Raw genomic sequence first — 22,722 nt, forward strand, 5'->3', positions numbered from 1 at the left:
CAAACCAACCCAAAATCCGTAGAGTGCCTATACTCAGATCAGGAGATCACCCTGTACACTTCCTACTCTCGGAGAGGGGCTCAGCGTCACACATTCAGGGGGGTGCGGCTCCAACACTGGCCTGGTTTTTCACGTGAACACACCCAACTCAAGCTGCTGTGACTACCCACTCTCTCCTTATATGGTATGGCCTCCTTAATCCCCCATTCGTTTGAATTATAACTCTGTACCACCCTATCCACAGCTATGGTGCTTTCTCTCTCTCTCTTCTACTTCCTGGGAAGCCTCACTAGGACAAGGGCAAACACCTGTTCATTACAAATATATAATAACAGAACAGAACATATATAAAGCACTCACATACAATATATAAGGAAATAAACTTCAACACCTTATGATATTATAACCTGGTTGCAAACCAATACCATCAGGACTCCATCAGCTGTTTATACCAAGTGGTTGCCCAACTCCTGGCTTGCCACTTGTGCTACCAACCTCACCGAGGGGGTTAAACCTTGTACAGCAAATATGGCATCATCATCCACTCCCTCGGCCGTCCGGCCGAGCGGACAGCACGCTGGACTTATGATCCTGTGGTCCCGGGTTCAATCCCAGGTGCCGGCAAGAAACAATGGGCAGAGTTTCTTTCATTCTATGCCCCTGTTACCTAGCAGCAAAATAGGTACCTGGGTGTTAGTCAGCTGTCACGGGCTGCTTCCTGGGGGTGGAGGCCTGGTCGAGGACCGGACCGCGGGGACACTAAAGCCCCGAAATCATCTCAAGATAACCACCTTTCACTGCGTCTTGCGCGCTAATGACAATCAAGCACTCTACCTACTCCCTACAAGTAGACAATAAGAACTTCCTTCCCACATCTGTGAGTTCACTACCCTGACATCATCAGGTTCTTCCAGGTTTATCTACAAGGATCTTCTACAGCTACTCCAAGCTGCTGTACCATGAAGTTTCCCGTTGGACTCCGGTGGTACTCCACCACTGATTCCACAGAAGCATGTGAAACTTCACATCACTGCTCCTCTTCACACAGTTTGAGGTCCAGTTCCTCACTATGGGGCTTGCTCTTCCACAGAGTACAACGGCCACTCCTACGGCCTTGAAGTTCCACTCATTAACTTCTTCTCTGGCCTCAGAGTACTCCCATCAGCTCCTTCCTTAAACAAACCTACAACCCATTGATACGCTAATAAAAATGTTCCTCTACAAACATATAACTGAAATGAACTACACACACAACAAATATTTCACCCGACATCTACCTGCTTCCCACATACTGTGAGGTGACTTCCCCACATTTGGACGGGTCCATCCTCCGCCCTGCCGGCTGCGGGGCTCCTCGATTTCGAGTCATCTGGTGGCCCAGCCCTCAGTTGCCTCCCTAAGCTCAGCGGGATAGGATGTGCTGCTCCTTCCTCAACTGGTTCCCTCATCTTAATTTAATTTTATTATTTAGGCTTTCTGGCTTATCAAAACATGCCTAACATCTCAATAAACACTTGCTACGGCCGCTGGGCACACGACCAACTACAAGCAATCACTGTTAACTGGTAAGAAGGACTCACCCAGAAATTGTTTCCTGCGCTCACACGGTTGCCCACGAAAATGTTTTCAGGACGGCTACCAATTACCGTTGGAGTGCCACAGGGCAGCATCTTAGGACCTTTTCTATTTCTTATATATATCAATGATCTGCCTAATGACTCTAATATTCCTAAACCTATATTGTTTGCTGACGATACTACCCTTATCTATTCAGACCCCAACCCACATACACTAAATAATGTAGTGAATAATGAATTAAAAAAAGTCCACTTATGGATGTCAACTAACAAACTAACACTAAACATAGAAAAGACCTACTACATCTTACTTGGAAGCAAATCATCGAATGCAATTCAGCTACAGATAGACAACATTAACATCAGTAATAAAAATAATGGAAAGTTTCTTGGCCTATTCCTAGACAAGAGACTCAACTTCAGCACCCACATTCAACACATAACTAAGAAAGTCTCTAAGACAGTTGGTATACTCTCCAAAATAAGATATTATGTTCCTAACTCTGCTCTCCTCTCACTATATTATGCACTAATCTTTCCCTATCTTAATTATGGTATCTGTGCATGGGGGTCTACCACTTCAAACCACCTTAAGCCCATCATCACCCAGCAAAAATCAGCTATCAGAATAATAACAAACTCTGCTTTCAGACAACACTCAGCTCCGTTGTTTAAATCCCTTAACTTGCTAAATATTAACTCCCTCCACACATTCTCTTGTGTCAACTACATTTACAAAACCCTGTTCTTAAATGCAAACCATGCTCTGAAACTCTCCCTGGACAGATGTAATAGGACCCATTATCACCACACCAGAAATAAATATCTCTTTGATATCCCCAGGGTCAAACTTAATCTGTGTAAACACTCTATGCAAATTAAGGAACCTAGTCTATGGAACTCACTCCCTAGTGAATTGAAAAGCTGTCAAACTTTTACCTCATTTAAAAACAAAAACAAAAAGTACCTAATTTCATCTTCGTAGTTTCCTACACAGAGCTTTAAATTTGCTCTGTATCTAGTGTTACCCAATCTTAATGTACTTAATCCAAACAACTTTATCATTGTGTTCATTGCTGTCTTCTTTTATGTGCTAGCCATATGCTGTATTGTGCCTGCTAAGTTTTGTTAAACTACCATTCAAGCTGTCATTGCAATCACTCTGAGTTACCTATGTGCTTTAATATACCTACAATTTTTCTCTCATCTTTTATTTTTTTATGCTATGTAACTGTTATCATTTTTATAAATTTTGCAAGTATTTGCCTACTTATAAGTTTCTTAGATTAAGGACCTGCCTGAAACGCTGCGCGTACTAGTGGCTTTACAAGAATGTTATTACTATGCTATGTATCCTCACAATCTCAATGTATCTTCTTGTATATATACAAATAAATAAATAAATAAATAAAAATAAATAAGAAGCATTCTCAGGATGTAATAAGTATTATCACTTTATACGAAGCGTTCTCAGGTGGTAACAAGTGTTCCCACTCTGATAGAAAAGTTCACATATTAAAAGACTTCCTACACTGCACAAAGAATTTTCATTCTTATCAAACGTTCCTACATGGTAGCAAGCATTCCAATGCTGTTGAGCGTTCCTACATTGTAATAAGGTTTTTGCATCGTAACAAGCACTGTACTGTGAATTCCCGCGCTGAACAAAGCATTCCCACACTGTATAAAGCATTCTCACACTGTACTAAGCATTTCCAAAGTGTACAAATCATTCTCACACTTTACTAAGCATTCCCACACTGTACTAAGGATTCCCACACTGTATTAAGCATCCTCACACTGTTTTAAGCATCCCACATTGTAATAAGTATTCCCCCTGTAATGACTATTCACTACATTGTAATAAGTATTCCCCATAATAAAATATGCAATTCCTACACTGTACTAAGCATGCCCACACTGTATTAAACTTGCTCATACTGCACTAAGCATTCTCACACTGTACGAAGCATTCCTACACTGTACTGATCATTTCCTCACTGTACTAAGCATTCCCACACTGTTTTAAACATTCCAATACTGTACTGAGCATTGCCACACTGGAATAAACATACCCACACTGTAACGACCGTTCCCTCACTGTAACGACCGTTCCCTCACTGTAATCGGCATTCCCACACAATAATAAGCGTTCCAACACTGCATTAAGCATTCCCATACTTTACTAAGCATATCCACAGACTAATAAACATTCCCACACCGTATTAGGCATTCAAACCCGGTAATAAACATTCCATCACTTTAACGAGCATTTCCAAACTCAATTAAGCATTTCCATTCTGTACTAACCATTCCCACTGTGTACTAAGCATTCCCAGATTGTACTATGCATCCTTACAATGTAGAAAGCATTCCCACTGTACTAAATATTCCCACAATGTACTAAACATTCCAACACTGTACTAAGCATTCCCACAATTTACTAAGCATTCCCACAATGTACTAAGCATTCCCACAATGTACTAAGCATTCCCACACTTTACTTAGCATTCCGTCAGTGTAATAAGCATTTCCAAACTGTAATAAGCTTTCCCACACACTGTACTAATAATACCAACACTAATAACCGCTTTCGCACTGTACTAAGAGTGACGACACTGTACTAAGCATACCTATACCGTGCAAAGCCTTCCTTCACTGTACTAAGCATTTACAAACTGTATTAAGCATTTCCACAATGCAATAAGCATCCTCACACATTGTAATAAACCTTTCCACACTGTACTAATCATTTTCACACTGTAATAAAGTATTCCCACACTGTACTAAGCATTCCCCACACTATACTAAGTTTTCACACACTGTACTAAATATTGACACACACTGCAATAAGCATTCCCACACTCTAACCAGCATTCTTACACTATATAAAGCATCTCCACACTTTGCTATAAATTCCCACACAGTACTTACACTCCCACACTGTACTATGCATTCCAACACTGTACTAAACATCTCCACACTGAACTAAGCATTTTCACATGTTACAAAGCCTTCCTACATTGAACTAAGCATTTTCAAGCTGTATTAACCATTTCCACACTGCAATAAGCATCCCCCACTGTATTAAACATTCCCACATTGTACCAAGCATCTCCACTATAACGACCATTCTTACACTGTACTAAGGATTAACACACTGAAATAATCCCTGTACTTAGCATTCCCACAGTGCTAAGCATTCTACACTAAACTATGGGTCCCCTCACTGTACAACGCAATCCAACACTGGACCAAACATTCCCATACTGTAAAAAGATTTCCCGCACTATAACAATCATTCCCATGCTATATTCCGACACTATAACACTCATTCCCACACTGTAACTATCATTCCCACACTATAACAATCATTCCCACACTGCAACAAGCATTCCAACACTATTCTGAACATTGCCACAATATACCAAGCATTCCTACACTATAACAATCATTCCCACACTATAACAATCATTCCCACACTGTAACTATCATTCCCACACTATAACAATCATTCCCACACTGTAACTATCATTCCCACACTATAACAATCATTCCCACACTGCAACAAGCATTCCAACACTATTCTGAACATTGCCACAATATACCAAGCATTCCTACACTATAACAAGCATTCCCACGCTATAACAAACAGTCCCTCACTATAACAATATTACCGCACTATAACAAACATAAGTACACTATAACAATAATTCCCACGCTATAAGTACCATTCCCACACTATATCAAGCAATCCATGTTATAACAAGGAACCCCCCCTTACACTTTAACAAGCATGTTCGCACTATAACTATCATTTTTACACTATAACGAACATACCCAAAGTACAAATAATATTCCTACTCTATAACAAACTTCCCTACACTATAGCAAGCATTCCTACACTGTAACTACAATTCCCACACTATACTAAACATTCCCACTCTGTAACTACAATTCCCACACTATAACCAGCATTACCACACTATTTCAAATTTTACATCAATATAACAAGCATTTCCAATATAACAACCATGCCTAGACTATAACAAACATTCCTACACTATAACAGCATTCCCAAACTATAACAAATATTCCCTCACTATAACAACATTGCCACACTATAATAAGCATTCCCACACTATAACATACATTCCCGCAATATAACAAACATTTCTAAACTATAACAGCATTCTCACAATGTAACTACCATTTCCACACTGCAACAAGCCTTTCCACACTATTACAAACATTTCCGCACTATAACAAGCATTATTGTGGAAAATTTCCACATCAAATATATAAACTCGAATGTAACTGCCAATAAGATGTAGTAAATTTACCTTAGTCATAGTAAAGTTACACAAAACGGGGTTACGTACCCAAAGTCAGGTACCATCGTTCTCGACTTGTTGCTGATAAATTTAATAAAAAATACACCTGTCCTAGGGCTGGTTACACAATAAAATGAATCTACTAAATTCAATATATAGTAAATAGTTAGATTTGACCTCGAAACCATTCTTCCTCCCGAATCTCGAATGTAAGCAAACTCGGGAGAGCAATGAGGAGAAAGAAGGCAGACAATTTATATAGAGGCAGCCTTAAGTTTCGTTGTGATGAACTTAGAGTTCACAAAAGGGCCTCCCACAGTGACCACAGAAATTTACTCAATGAATGCAGTGCAATTCAAATTAGTTGATATTTGCTGCTAACTCTACACAACTTAACCATCATCCTAAGCGGCCTTATCATATGACACACCCATGGTGCACCGAAAATTAATATTTTGCCAAAAATTATTTTCTCCTCAAATATTGTTAAATTGCAGTCTCTGAACACCGGAAACTAAAAAAATATGTTGTATGTGACATACTTTAGCCGTGATGGAGCTGAGAAGTTGAGCAAATGATTGGCGCTGAGCGATGGAGCACTCGGGATCACTCGACCCCCGTCACCCTGTGGGGCGGCAGTTGCTGCGAATATATACTTTTTTTTTTAGATATATACAAGAGTTGTTACATTCTTGTACAGCCACTAGTACGCGTAGCGTTTCGGGCAGGTCCCTGAAATACGATCCCCGCCGCGAAGAATCGTTTTTTCATCCAAGTACACATTTTACTGTTGCGTTAAACAGAGGCTACAGTTAAGGAATTGCGCCCAGTAAATCCTCCCCGGCCAGGATACGAACCCATGACATAGCGCTCGCGGAACGCCAGGCGAGTGTCTTACCACTACACCACCGAGACTGCTTATATAGATTTTCACAATTCTCGTGATGTTCCTCATTCGTTTCTTCTCAGTTTTTTTGACTGTAATATTATTCAAAAGTGTGTAATTTGTGGAATTTACATTGTTCAATGTGTGTGGAACCTCACTAGGCTCAAAATTATGAGGCTCATATATTTGACATGTATATTATATTTTACGATCAGTAAAGCTTTGGTTTTGCTGTTATTCACTATATACACAAGTTGTATATAACTGTCTACATATGTGTTCATCATAACGAACCAATAGGTTGGTATGGTGAGATCGGACAATAACAGAGGTCGCCACACAGGTGACGTTCCCTCTCCCCCACACCATCATTCCTCTTACCACCATAGTGTTTGTACTGTTCTTACACTATAGACCCACATTATATGTATGTATCTGTATGTTTTGTTCACCATAACTCTATAACTAAACTGGTATGGTGGCCATACAACATAGAGGCCACAAAAACTGCATGACAAGGGACAACAGCTAGAAGACGATGCCACCTCCCTTCACCAAAATGGTTCCTCCCAACATACTCCTTTAACTGATATTACACTTTATGCGCACGTTATATATAAGTATCTACATTTGTGTTCACCATAACGAACGACTAAGCTTGTATGGTGAGTCAAGACAATAACAGGTCGCCGAGTCACCAGACAATACTACCTCCCTCCCTCACCAAAATTAAATCTCCCACCATACTACTCACATCGTTAATTATCACCACAATTTTGCTAGTTTCAGAATTCTAGACATTTTTATCAGTCAGGGGTCTTTTGTAATACTATCATCGCCGAAAATAACAGATATATATATATTTTGACAATTTTAGGCGATGCTGTGATCAAAAGCTAAACAGCAGGGCTGTTAGCTCGTGCTACGTGCACCAGCCATGGTTATATTGGCCAATTATTTCATTGAGTCTATGGTTAATCATTACAAAGCATGATAACAAGGATAATCCTCATTATTTTAACAATTTAGGTTCATGTGTAACACCTGTTCTTATTTGTAGTCAACAGATATTACGGTGTATCGTATCCCCAGGTGAATGTGACCACATGATAGTTTAGTTGAGCTGGACATAGCAAGGACCAACAGCCGCCATTAATACAGGTCCAGGACAGACTACATGTGATGGACCGTATCTGGTGCTAGATGACCAGTCAACACTACAAACCAGCTGAGGCCATTTTAAGTGTTCGTTATATAGTTGTGTGATCTGTAACACCTTAGCAATAATATCTACAGTTTAATTACAGTAAGATTAAAATATGAAACCCCCCTCTTAAATGTGTGAAGGGAAGTTTACAGGTGACAATAAATTATACAATACTCTTGAAATAAAAATCAAATCAATCCCTAGTAGATTTCCCCACAATTCCCACACTATAACAAACATTCAACACACTATAACAAACATTTATCACATGATAACAAACATTCATCTCTATAACAAACATTAACACGCTACAACAGACATTATTACACTATAGTTACCATTCCCACACAATAACAAACATTTCCACAGTATAACAAGCATTCCCACACTGTAACCATCATTCCCAATCAATAACATACATTCCCATCCTATTACAAGCATTTCCAAACTATAACAAAAATTCCCACACAAAAACAAGCATTCCCCAACTATAACAATTATTCCCACTATAACAAACACCCTTCACAGTGTAACAAGCATTTCCACACAGTAACAAACATTCCGACACTTTAACAAATTTTCCCTCACTACAACAAGCATTCCCACAATATTACAAACTTTCTAGCAATATAACAAACATACCAACACTATAACAAACATTCCCTCTATATCGAGCAATCCTACACTATAACAAGCATTTCCACTTTATAATAAATATTTTCTCATTATAATAACACTGCTGCACTATAACAAGCATTCAAACACTATAACATACATTCCCATATGTATGTATTCCGACACAATATCAAGCAATCCAACACTGTAATTACCGTTCCAACTATATAACAAACATTCTCACACTATGACTTCAATTCCAACACAATAGCAAGCATTCCCACACTAACAACAATTCCCACACTGTAACAAAAATTTCCACACGGTAACAAACATTTGCACACTATAACAAGCTTTCCCAAACTGGAAGTATCCATCCCACACTATAACAAACTTTCCCCCACTGTAACTACCATTCCCATACTCCAACAAGCATTTCGACAATATAACAGGCATACCCACTGAAAATAATATTCCTACACTATATCAAACATTCCCACAATTTAACAAACATTCTCACACTGTAACTACCATTCCTACACTATAACAAATATTCCACACTATAACAAGTATTCCCACACTTCAAGAAGCATTTGCAAACTTTACCCAACAATCGCTCACTATGAAACACATTCCAAATGCCATAACAAACATTCGCGCACTATAACAAGCATTACCACACTATAAAAAAGCATTTCCACACCATAACAAACATTCTCACAATATAACAAGCTTTCCCCCCCACTGTACATACCCTTCCTGCACTATAAAAAAAAACATTCCCACACTGTAACTACCACTGCCACACTAACAAGAATTTCCACAATATAACAGGCATAACCACATTGTAAATAACATTCCCATACTATAACAAACATTCCCACACTCTGACACGTATACCCAAACTATAATTACATTTGAACACTTTAACAAACATTCCCACACAGTAACTACCATTTTAGTTAGTTGCTAGAATGGTAAACCACACAGTAAAAATATATAGCACTATAACTTTAAATTATTTGTTATATGACTTATTTTTATAAGCATCTAAGCATCTAAGCACTTGACTTGATCAAGTTACCTCTATAAAATTAACTATGGAGACTGAAATTGATAAATGTTTGCCATTCCTAGATATACTTATTCATAGGCAAGACTTTTCACTAAACTTTAGTGTCTGCAGAAAACCTACGAATAATTTATCTTATGTTCATTATTTTTCAGGGCATAGATACAACGTGATTTTTTTTTTCAATGTATCTAAGAGCTCTTCGAGTTGTGAGTCCAGAATTCTTAGATGAAGAGTTTAAGAATATTGATTCGATTGGTCTCAAGCTTTGTTACCCACTGAATTGAAAGTTTGCCGTAGCAAAGCATGTCGTACATATTATAATAATATATGCAGAGAAAAAATTCGCCCAAAGAATGTTATGTTTACCATATTTCTCTGGGTTTGAGAATATTGGCAAGGCCTTGAAACTTTTTGATATACATGTATTGTTTAGTTATGAAAATACTGTTGGTAAGCTATTAGTTAGGAACAGCTCTCGTAGTGATAATTGTGTCATTTATAAAATACCTTGTAAAAACTGTAATAAGTTTTCATCGAAATAGGGAGTGAGCTAGGGAGCAGTGATCACAAAGAAATCAGATTTAGCATAGAATGGAATAGACCAGTAGGAGAAAATTCTGTTAAAGTGCCAGATTTTCGAAAAGCTGATTTTAATAGCCTAAGAAATTTTTTGGGTCAAATTGATTGGAAAGGCTTGGGTATGGGGTGTGGGCCGGTCTTGGAGCGAGACATGAACCCAGCGATAGGTGACTTAAATGGGGATTTCGATGTGGATTCAATATATAACTTATTTAAGAATATTCTAAACAAAGCACAGGAACGTAGTATACCATACAAATTGAATAGATCGTATACTAATGACCCAAAGTGGATAACAAAGAATTTGAAGAACCTTATAGGTAAAAAGAGAGCTTGGTACAAAAGGATTAAAAATGGGGAGGTCACTTTAGAACAGGAATTTGTACAACTGGTTAGAAATGTTAAAAAAGAGATAAGGAAAGCAAAAAGAAACTATGAAGTTCGCATAGCAGGGCAAGCAAAGACAAATCCTAAAGGGTTTTTTCAGTTATATCGTACTAAGACTAGGGAAAGGATAGGTCCATTAAAAACTGAGACAGGTCAAATAACAGTTAGTGATGAAGAGATGAGTAGTATTTTTAATAAATATTTTGTATCTGTATTTACTAAAGAGGAACTTAACAATATCCCTTCAGCCGAACAAGTCTATGTGGGTGGGGACGAGGACAGGTTGACGAGTTTAGCAGTTACCAGGGAGGATGTTCTTGAACAAATAGTAAAACTCAAACCAAACAAATCCCCAGGGCCGGATGAAGTGTTTGCTAGGGTGCTTAAAGAATGCAAAGAGGAGCTTTGTGACCCACTGTCAACCATATTTAATAAATCAATAGAGTCAGGCAGAGTGCCAGAGTTTTGGAAAGTTGCTAATGTGATACCAGTTTTTAAGAAAGGAGATAGATCACTTGCGTCTAACTATCGACCAATTAGCCTAACGTCTATTGTGGGAAAGTTACTCGAATCTATAATAGCAAATAAAATTCGTCTTCATCTTGAAAAACATAAATTAATAATTGAGTCGCAACATGGTTTTATAAATGGCCGTTCATGTTTAACAAATTTGTTATCTTTTTATTCTAGCATTGTTGAGGCAGTTGATAGTGGTAAGGATTGCGATGTTGTATACCTTGACTTTAGCAAAGCTTTTGATACAGTGCCACATGAAAGACTGATTAAAAAAATAGAGTCTCATGGTATTGGGGGTGCTATATTAAGCTGGATTAGGGCATGGCTATACCAAAGGAAACAGAGAGTTAGTATAAATGGAATCAAGTCAGAGTGGGAAAATGTTGTAAGTGGAGTGCCTCAAGGCTCTGTCCTGGGACCTCTGTTGTTTATAATATATATAAATGATTTAGATTCAGGTTTGAGTAGCAACATTTGCAAATTTGCCGATGATACGAAAATCGGTAGGGAAATTAATTCGGAGGAGGACTCACTATCACTTCAAGTTGATCTAGATAAGGTTTTGAAATGGTCAAAGGATTGGCAGATGCAGTTTAATGCTGATAAATGTAAAGTTCTGAGGTTAGGTAATGATGATAGAGTTACAAGATACGAGCTAGATGGTGTTGTGATTGCGAAGTCGGATTGTGAAAGGGATCTGGGAGTTATGATTAGTAAGAATTTAAAACAAAAGGATCAATGCATAAATGTTCGTAATAAGGCAAATCGGACACTTGGATTTATTAATCGCAGCGTTAGTAACAAGACACCTGGTGTGGTTCTCAAGCTATATCTTGCTCTAGTTAGGCCCCATTTAGATTATGCAGTTCAGTTTTGGTCGCCATATTATAGAATGGATATAAATTCACTTGAACGTGTCCAGCGTAGGATGACTAAGTTAATTCCCCAAATTAGAAATCTTTCATATGAAGAAAGATTAACAAAGCTTAAGTTGCATTCACTGGAAAGGCGAAGAGTTAGGGGTGACATGATAGAGGTTTACAAGTGGATGAATGGACATAACCGGGGGGATATTAATAGGGTATTAAAAGTATCAACACAGGACAGAACACGAAACAATGGATATAAATTGGATAAGTTTAGATTTAGGAAAGACTTGGGTAAATACTGGTTCAGTAACAGGGTTGTTGATTTGTGGAACCAATTGCCGCGTAACATTGTGGAGGTGGGGTCCCTCGATTGTTTCAAGCACGGGTTGGACAAGTATTATTATTTAATGTTCGTAATAAGGCAAATCGGACACTTGGATTTATTAATCGCAGCGTTAGTAACAAGACACCTGGTGTGGTTCTCAAGCTATATCTTGCTCTAGTTAGGCCCCATTTAGATTATGCAGTTCAGTTTTGGTCGCCATATTATCGAATGGATATAAATTCACTTGAACGTGTCCAGCGTAGGATGACTAAGTTAATTCCCCAAATTAGAAATCTTTCATATGAAGAAAGATTAACAAAGCTTAAGTTGCATTCACTGGAAAGGCGAAGAGTTAGGGGCGACATGATAGAGGTTTACAAGTGGGTGAATGGACATAACAAGGGGGATATTAATAGGGTATTAAAAGTATCAACACAGGACAGAACACGAAACAATGGGTATAAATTGGATAAGTTTAGATTTAGGAAAGACTTGGGTAAATACTGGTTCAGTAACAGGGTTGTTGATTTGTGGAACCAATTGCCGCGTAACGTGGTGGAGGCGGGGTCCCTCGATTGTTTCAAGCGCGGATTGGACAAGTATATGAGTGGGATTGGGTGGTTATAGAATAGGAGCTGCCTCGAATGGGCCAATAGGCCTTCTGCAGTTACCTTTGTTCTTATGTTCTTATGTTCTTAAGTATATGAGTGGGATTGGGTGGTTATAGAATAGGAGCTGCCTCGTATGGGCCAATAGGCCTTCTGCAGTTACCTTTGTTCTTATGTTCTTATGTTCTTAAGTTCTATGTTGGGCAAACATCTAAAGATTTGAAATGTAGAATTTCGCAACATAAATACTCTGCAAGACGAGGCCAATTGTCTAATGCTTTGTTCGTTCATTTCTCAGAAGATGCTCACCAAATTGTTTGGGAGATGGCTTCTTCCATAACGAATTGTACAAGCACCTATAACAGAAACATAATTGAATCTGCTTTGCTACAGATCACAAAAGAAAGTAATTTGAACATTAACAGTGGTTTATATAACTTAGATCCATTTTTAATAGATCGATTAAAGGGCGATTTGAGTAGGATCATTGGAACACATTTGTCTCACTAATTCATTGTAAATATTTACTATCTTATGCTATGTTTATCTTTGTGTGGGCCTGTGTGTGGTTATGTATGGGAGCTGCATCGGATGGGCCAATAGGCCCTCTGCAGTTTTTGTGCGGCTCATATTTGTGTCCACTTATTGCACCTCACCTCACTCCACCATTCTCTCCTGCCTATTTATGTCCAGTACTCGACCTGTAAAACCACTCCTTCTGAAGATGTATTAATATACGTAAGTACTTAAGGAAATTCCTGTTTCAATTTTCCTCCGTGGTCTGACACTGTCACATTTTTAATCACGAGTTTATTTTTCGTGATTTACACACACATATATATATATATATATATATATATATATATATATATATATATATATATATATATATATATATATATATATATATATATATATATATATATATATGTCGTACCTAGTAGCCAGAACGCAATTCTCAGCCTACTATGCACGGCCCGATTTCCTAACAAGCCAAGTCTTCATGAATTAATTATTTTTCGACTACCTAACCTACCCAACCTAACCTAACTTTTTCGGCTACCTAACCCAACCTATCCTATAGAGATAGGTTAGGTAGGGTTGGTTAGGTTCGGTCATATATCTACGTTAATTTTAACTCCAATAAAATAAAATTGACCTCATACATATGGAAATGGGCAGCTTTATCATTTCATAAGAAAAAAATTAGAGAAAATATATTACTTCAGGAAAACTTGGCTTATTAGGCAAATTGGGCCTTGCATAGTAGGCTGAGAAGTGCGTTCTGGCTACTAGGTACGACATATATATATATATATATATATATATATATATATATATATATATATATATATATATATATATATATATATATATATATATATATATATATAAACTGCAGAGAGAGATGAATAGAAAACCATAGATACACTGAACATCTTGTTTCAGATTCTTTACTTTAAAATGCATAACGTTTCGAATACTTCTCGTATTCATCATCAGATCTAAAAGAAAAAAAAAGAAATCACAATCAAATAACTAGTAAACAAAGAACTCATACTGAATATAATTCCCTATCAAAAAAGAAGAAAGTTAAAGATTAAAAAACAAAGCACTTAAGCTTACTTAAAGTGATCAATACAAGTAAAACTTATTAACTATCACATAGATAAAAGCTAAATCAAAAATTAATAAAATTACAAGAGCAATTTTATAACTACTAAAACAAACCATACTACTAAACTTACGCGAAGTGATCAACTGGAGTGAAACGTGATAGTAAACACGTGGATACTAAACGCTATTACAAATATTAATATATACCGACTTCACATCTACCAAAAATATATATAAAATGCAAGCAAAATAGGCGACATTAATAATAAAATATTAACCAAACTCTTATAAAACTCAAATATCAAACAAAACTAAATATTAAAAAATGTATTATATATCCTAAATAAAAAGATTAATATAATGTACAATGTCAAAACTTGAAATAAGTAAGAAAGGGCAAAGACATGGTAAACTAAACTAAATTATAATAAAATTAAAATGCCAGTATAAACTATAAATGAAATTACAGGGCCTACTGTGTACAACTGAACAGCCGAAAGGTTGCTATTTAACAGAGGCCGCAGCTCCCCTATATATAAGGATTGCGATTGGTACTTTTAATTAAAAACTGGCAAAGTTTCTGGTTCCACTTTTAGAACCATTAACGCATAATGAATTTACTGTGAGAAATTCTCAGGATTTTGTAAAGGAACTTTCCTCTTTAAATTTTGAGTTCCCAACTATAATGGCCAGTTTCGATGTTGAATCCCCCTTTACTGTGCTTTACTAATATTCCTTTCTTGGAAACCATTGATATTTGTATAAATCAGTTATTTGCTGACACTAATTTAGTGTCTGGATTTTGTAGTAAAATATTCAGACGGTTGTTAGAATTAGCGGTTAAAGACTCTGTCTTTATGTTTAATAATAAATATTATAAACAAATTGATGGAGTAGCAATTGGTTCTCCCTCAGGTCCTGCACTTGCTAATGCTTTTTTGAGTTTTCATGAGAAAAATTTACTTGATAAATGTCCTATGGACTTTAAACCAGTCTTGTACAGGATATATACTGATGACACATTTTTGTTATTTAAGGACAAATGTCACATTGAGAAATTTAGAGAGTATCATAATGCACAACATACACGTTTTACTGCAGAGTGTGAAGAGAATAATTCATTGTCGTTTCTTGATGTCAAAGTGAATAACCTTAATGGGTTCAACACTAATGTTTTTAGAAAACCAACTTTTACTGGTTTAGGTTTAAATTTTAATTCTTTTGTTCCTGATATTTTTAAGAAAAATGCAATTAATACTCTACTGAATAGGGTCTTCGTTTTGTGTTCAAATTGGAATAACTTTGATCAATAAATTAATTTTCTTTTGATTTTTTTTCAAATAATGGTTATCCTTTGCATATGGTTTATCCCTTTATATGAAATTTTTTAAATAAGAAGTTTCACCCTTCCTGTAGGATTACTACAGTAGAAAGGGATATTAAATATATTAAATTACCATTTTATGGCACTATTAGTTTTTCTGTAAGGAGTCGATTGAGGAAACTTTTACAGCACTGTTATCCTCAAGTAGACTTTAGATTTATTTTTGTCAACACAAATACCATAGACACTTATTTTAAATTTAAAGATAAAGTGCCTACCACCCTGTACTCTAGTGTCGTATATATGTATAATTGTTCCAGCTGTAATGCTCGATACATCGGAAGTTCCATTCGGAACTTTAAGATTAGGATAATTGAGCACTGGGGAGTATCTATTAGGACTGGATTACCATTATCTAAACCAGCATTTTCGTAGATTAGAAACCATTGATATGAGTTTAATCATTATCTGCTAGAATATGATTTTAAAATTCTGGACACTTGTATGAATGGCCAGTCAGATTTAAGAGTAATGGAATCCTTATATATGAGGGAGCTGCGATCTCTGTTAAATAGCAACCTTTCGGCTGTCAAATTGTACACTGTATAGTACACAGTAGGCCCTGTAATTTCATTTATAGTTTATACTGGCATTTTAATTTTATTATAATTTAGTTTACCATGTCTTTGCCCTTTGTTACTTATTTCAAGTTTTGACATTGTACATTATTATAATCTTTTTATTTAGGATATATAATATATTTTTTAGTATCTAGTTTTGTTTGATAATTGAGTTTTTATAAGATTTGGTTAGAATTTTATAATTGTCGCCTATTTAGCTTGCATTTTATATAATTTTTTTGTAGATGTAAAGTCATTATATTAATATTTGTAATAGCGTTTAGCATCCATATGTTAACTATCAAGTTTCTCTCCAGTTCATCATTTTGTGTAAGTTGACCAGACCACACACTAGAAGATGAAGGGTCGACGATGTTTCGCTCCGTCCTGGACCATTCTCAAGTTGATATATATATCGACTTGAGAATGGCCCCACACTTCTAGTGTGTGGTCTGGTCAACTTACTTTAGCCACGTTATTGTGACTTATCGCCTGCACTTTGTGTAAGTTTAATAGTACAGTTCGTCTTAGTAGTTATAAAATTCCTCTTGTAATTTTTGATTTAGCTTTTATCTATGTGATAGTTAATAAGATTTACTTGTATTGATCACTTTAAGTAAGTTTAAGTGCTTTGTTTTTTAATCTTTTCCTTTCTTCTTTTTTTGATAGGGAATTATATTCAGTATGAGTTCTTTGCTTACTAGTTATTTGATTGTGATTTCTGTTTTTTCTTTTAGATCTGATGATGAATACGAGAAAGAAGTATTCGAAACGTTATGCATTTTTAAGTAAAGAATCCGAAAAAAGATGTTCAGTTTATCTATGGTTTACCTATTCATATTAAAATTAAGATTATATATATATATATATATATATATATATATATATAATCTTAATTTCTATCTATTTCTATAACTATCTCAATATATATATATATATATATATATATATATATATATATATATATATATATATTTATATATACACAGTTTTGCCTAATAACCACAAGCTTATAAAGTTTATATCTTTATAGACACTCAACCCACCAGGGGACTCGAACCCTAGCCAACAAAGTGGCAGGAACACACTGCATCCACTACACCATGCTTCAAAGCCATACAAGAAATAGGAATTCTGGGGTATTTAACCAACAGAACTCCATTCCTCTCCCAGGCAATGAGGAGTTGCCTGGAGCCTTATTAGGCTAGTCTGTGCATTAGGCATATGACACTGCGTTCTCCCACATAACATGGCTTGATTAAAGGAGCACCAGAGATCCCTCACTATCTCATTTCCTGGGAGAGGAATGGAGTTCTGTTGGTTAAATACACCCAGAATTCCTACCTCTCTTATGGCTTTGAAGCATGGTGTAGTGGATACAGTGTGTACCTGCCACTTATTTGGCCAGGGTTCAGGCAGACATATTATATATATATATATATATATATATATATATATATATATATATATATATATATATATATATATATATATATATATATATATATATATATAACTTCAGAGGAATTTGAAGAAGTGTTTGACTTGCAACAATGATCGAACCCGTCTGTGACATTCATCAATGCTTTCCATTGTTGTGTTTTTCAAGAGATCCATAACCTTTAAGCACCTTTTTGCATTATAATTTTTGTATCAACCCATGTATATCTTGTAACCATCAAATGCATAATAAAGCACAAAAAATAAAAAAGGAAGGGGGTGGCAGGAGAAAAGCACACAGAAACTGTATTGGAGGGGATCTAAACATTCCCTCTAATGCGTTATGCGTGGTTTCCTCCGGGGCTATGGGTCCCCCTTCTTCCAGCTAGAGGTGGTACTCCCTTCTATATATATATATATATATATATATATATATATATATATATATATATATATATATTGTGACGGTAACGCGTTGGTGTTCGGCTGTTTAAGGCTAGGGGTATGGCCTCGTCACATAGTTATAAAAAAAAATAGAAAAAACTGGAACTTCGTCTGTGGTAAGGTAAGGAGAAGACACACAAAACACAAGTAAACTTTAACAATGAAATTTTAATTACGTTAAATAAATCAAAACATGAAAAAATGGACAAACAAATTCTTATAATAAAATCAATCAATCAATCAAAATAATAAGAATAATTAAATGACACAATGAAAAGTTATGTTAAGATAAAATAACAAGAAGTGCAACACAAAATAAAGGGAAGGTGCTGGAATATTGGCTTTAAGCTACCACCTCTCTCAGTACACGCTAACGTCTAGCCGGGAGGAGTGGTAACCACGAAAGCACTGAACATTCTGAGGTCTGAGGTCGTGGCGACCCCAGACATCAAGTAGTATGGGGGGGCGAGTGCAGTTGCAGCCAGACCGGCGACCAATCAGCGGAGCCGGTAGCGATCAACAGGTAGTTTGGCGGTTTGAGTCTGAACAGGTGTCTCTGGCTGCAACGTTTTGCGCTCTGGCAAACCTTGCTGGTGTTGTTGTCGTTGTTGGACATTTCTTCCATAGTAGTTTTATATAATTTCAACGACGTAATTGTGGAGGGAAGAGCAGGCTCAATCTCTTGAAGGAGATTATCGTCACAACTCTCCCCCAAAGCCTGCGGTTCTGGAAGAAGTACGTCGTTATGTGGTGGAGTAATGGATAGAGTCGCTTCTACTTCATAAACTCTGGAGAGATCATGGGCTAAGATGTTGTCAGACTCTTGGTATAGCGTGTCTCCAGGTTGAATTTCTGCAGGTAGCAAGCCCATAGTAGAAGACGTTGAGATGGGAAGTGGGCGTGCTGCAGGAGATGTAGGGTGGTGTGGTCCGTATTGATGGTGGACTGAGCACTTTTCAGGTGTGGAGTGAAGTGCTGAAGCTTCAGGATGAGGAAGAGTAGCTCCTTGCCAATTGTTCCGTAGTTCCTTGTAGCAGTAGTCGCTGACAGGTGTACTCTTCTCGCCTCGTTGCTGCATCACGACACCACCAACGTCGGTACCATTGGCGTCGACATGGAGGATGAAGGGCTTATCTGACGAGGTGAGAGTGGAATTAGAAGAGGGCAAAGGAGCACGATTATTATCCTGAAAGCATTTGGGAAGATCATTAAGGATTTCGGAATTAGAAAGCGCTGACTCCTTGTCAGTGCTTTCGGGAGGAGAAGCCGGGAAGGTCTCACTGTGGATGTAGGGTTCTGTGAAAGTAGAATAGTTAGTCAGGACAGTGGGAGGAGTACCATTATATTGCTTCAGGAGGTTGACGTGGCACAGCTGGGTCTTCCGCCGCCTTTCTGGAGTTTCTATTACGTAGTTGTTATTATTCCTGCACTCTTTGACGCAGTAGGGTCCTGAAAACCTGTTTTGTAAAGGTGAACCTGGGATAGGGAAATAGGCAAGGACGAAGTCTCCCGGCTTGAATTTTCTTACTTTGCTGGTCTGGTCGTAATGAGTCTTCATTCTCACCTGGGCTTTCAATAGATTATCATGGGCAAAGCGGTGGACTCTCTCTAGAATGTGTTGAAGGTTTTGAAGAAACTGGGGCACATTCTGATGCTCACTGAAGGTGGCATCTCTGAGAGAGTCTTTGAAAGCCTTAAGGGGAGTACGGCACTTACGGCCGTAGAGCATCTCATAAGGAGATACTCCTAGGGACTCATTGGGGAGACTTCTGAAAATACACATTATAAGGTCAATCTGCTTATCCCAATCCTTCGAGGTTTCACTACAAAACTTTTTCAAGAGTCCTTTGATGGTCTGATGACTACGTTCAAGAGAACCCTGTGAAGCAGGATGATAGGGGCTGGACAATACCTGTTTGATGTTGAACTCTTCCAGTGTCCTTTTGAAGAGATCACTGGTGAAGTTGGTACCACAGTCACTTTGAATCTCCCTGGGAAATCCGTATTGAGTGAAGATCTTCAATAGATGTTTTATAACCGTAGCAGCCGTGATGTTCTTCACTGGAACTGCTATGGGAAATCTGGTGGTAGGACACAGGATGGTTAGGATGTAGGCGTTACCTGAACTGGTCCGAGGTAAAGGACCAACACAGTCTATTATGAGTCTGTGGAAAGGTTCCGCAGGCACCTGTATGGGAATCAGTGGTGCTCTGGGAATGGAGATGTTCGGTTTGCCTGCCATCTGACATGTATGACACTGTTTTACGTACTGTTTGACGTTATTTACCATACCTGGCCAGTAGTAGTCTTGACGAATCCCATGGTAAGTCTTGTTGAAGCCGTAGTGGGAGAATGCTCCGTGGGCCAGGTGTAGAATAGTGGACCGCAGGCTGGTGGGAATCACAAGTTGTTCGATGTTGGCCCAATCGTCCTCCTCCTTCAGTTTACTGGGTCTATATCTGCGGTAGAGCAAGTCGTTCTCTAGGAAGAACCCAGGAATACTGTCGGGTTGAGTCTCAGCCTGGAAAAACAATGGTGTTAAAGTAAGATCTTCCCTCTGCAACTTACGGAACTCCAACTTGGTCAGATGCGGGGGTAGTTTCTGAGGGTCTTGAGGGACAGCGGTAGCAGTAGAGTCAGCTGGCTGTGGACGTGCGGCTTGTGCACGGGTGGTCACGAGAACCGGAGGAGAAACTTCATCACTCTCTTGAACCTCTGCTGGAACATACTCAAGAATAGGGTTTATTGGCACAGAGTTACACACCTGGGGTTTGTCCATGACGATCAGGTTGGTCGGTTGCAGGTCTTCTGCCAAGTCGTTGCCTAGGAGAAGTTGCACTCCAGGCATGGGAAAAGGCTTTTCCCTGACGGCGACTTGGACTTCCCCGTTCACGTAGGGACAATCCAGGTGGACTCTGGCGAGAGGGTATGGAGTGGTAGCAGTGAGGTCAGTGATGAAGACGGTTTCTCCGGTGTAGACGATGTTGGGCACAGCCGACTTCAAGATGATCGATTGTAGAGCCGCTGTGTCCCTCAAGATCTTCAATTTGAAACGTCCCTCCGGATTTGAACCGTTGGCAGAGACAGTTCCAGTATACAGGTGGTTACTGAAAAGAGAAAGATCATTAACATCAACACCAACATTCATCACAGGCTTACCGGACTTAGGAGGAGTTGGTTTGGGTTTTTGTTGGTCAGTGATTCCCTTGTATTGAGACTTACCACACTTGTCTATGGTATGTCCATAGAGTCTACAATACTTGCAGTACAGTTGTGAACCAGCTTGATCGGGGCTCACCTTCTCGTAACTGTACCACGACTTCTTACTGGAGGATGGTTCAGGTGTCAGCCGGTGGATGAGGCTGTAAGTGTCAGCCGACTTAGCACACTTCAGGTAGTCGGTTTCTTCTTTATCTGCTAAGTAGAGGCGGACAGGAGGTGGCACACGTCTCAAGAATTCTTCAACAAGCATCAGGTTGACGAGTTCTGTAAAAGTAGAGACATGTGCTGCTTCCAGCCATTTCATGAAATACCTCCGTTTCGTGTTAGCAAACTCGAGGAAGGTAGTGGTACTTGCCTTCAGGTGGTCACGGAATTTCCTTCTATAACTTTCAGTAGAGAGGAGGTAGGCGTCCAACACTGCTTGTTTCAGAGTGTGGTAGTCATTCTCAGACGCCAAAGTACTGAGTGTGACTGCAGCTCTACCTGTAAGATGGACTCTGAGAAGTGTGGCCCATTGGTCGACAGGCCAACTGAGTTGATTAGCAAGGGTTTCAAAGGTGGTAAAGAACACATCAACTTCTGCTTCTACAAAGGATGGCATTAACTTACTTGCATGTGATATATTAAAACTGACGGGAAGATTGGCAGTAGCTTGCTGGCGCTGAGTGAAGTGTGAAGTTTCCAAGGCGATTTCGCGTTGACGACACTCTAGAGCCAGAGTCGCTTGTTGCTTGTCATGCTCGCGTTGCATCTCCAACTCGCGTTGTTTGGTTTCAAGCTGTACGCGTTCCCGCTCCTGGAGTGTTTCAAGCTGTACTCGTTCACGTTCCTGGAGTAGTGCAACCTCCCGTTCCTGGAGGGCGAGTCCACGTTCATGTTCTTCTCTCCTCAAAGCAGCTTCGCGTTCTCTGAGGGTGATTTCTCGTTCTTGTTCTTCCCTTCGTATGGCAGCTGCTTCTCTTTGCTGCTCACGTTCAATCTTGGCCAGCTCTAGTTTGAGTTTCAGCGTTGCCAAATCAGTTTTTTCTGAAATATAGTAAGTTTCATGAGTTTCAGAGTCTATCTTACCTTGCTCTA

At 38.2% G+C, this 22,722-nt stretch overlaps 1 protein-coding gene across 1 annotated transcript in view; it reads right to left on the reverse strand.

Annotated features, from left to right (window-relative positions):
- LOC123768783 (extended synaptotagmin-3) overlaps positions 1-22,722 on the reverse strand; it is a 252,127-nt gene that overhangs the window by 159,244 nt on the left and 70,161 nt on the right. The gene's annotated exons all lie outside the window — the stretch shown is intronic.

Source organism: Procambarus clarkii, chromosome 83, assembly GCF_040958095.1.
Source record: "Procambarus clarkii isolate CNS0578487 chromosome 83, FALCON_Pclarkii_2.0, whole genome shotgun sequence".
Taxonomy (NCBI): Eukaryota; Metazoa; Arthropoda; class Malacostraca; order Decapoda; family Cambaridae; genus Procambarus; species Procambarus clarkii.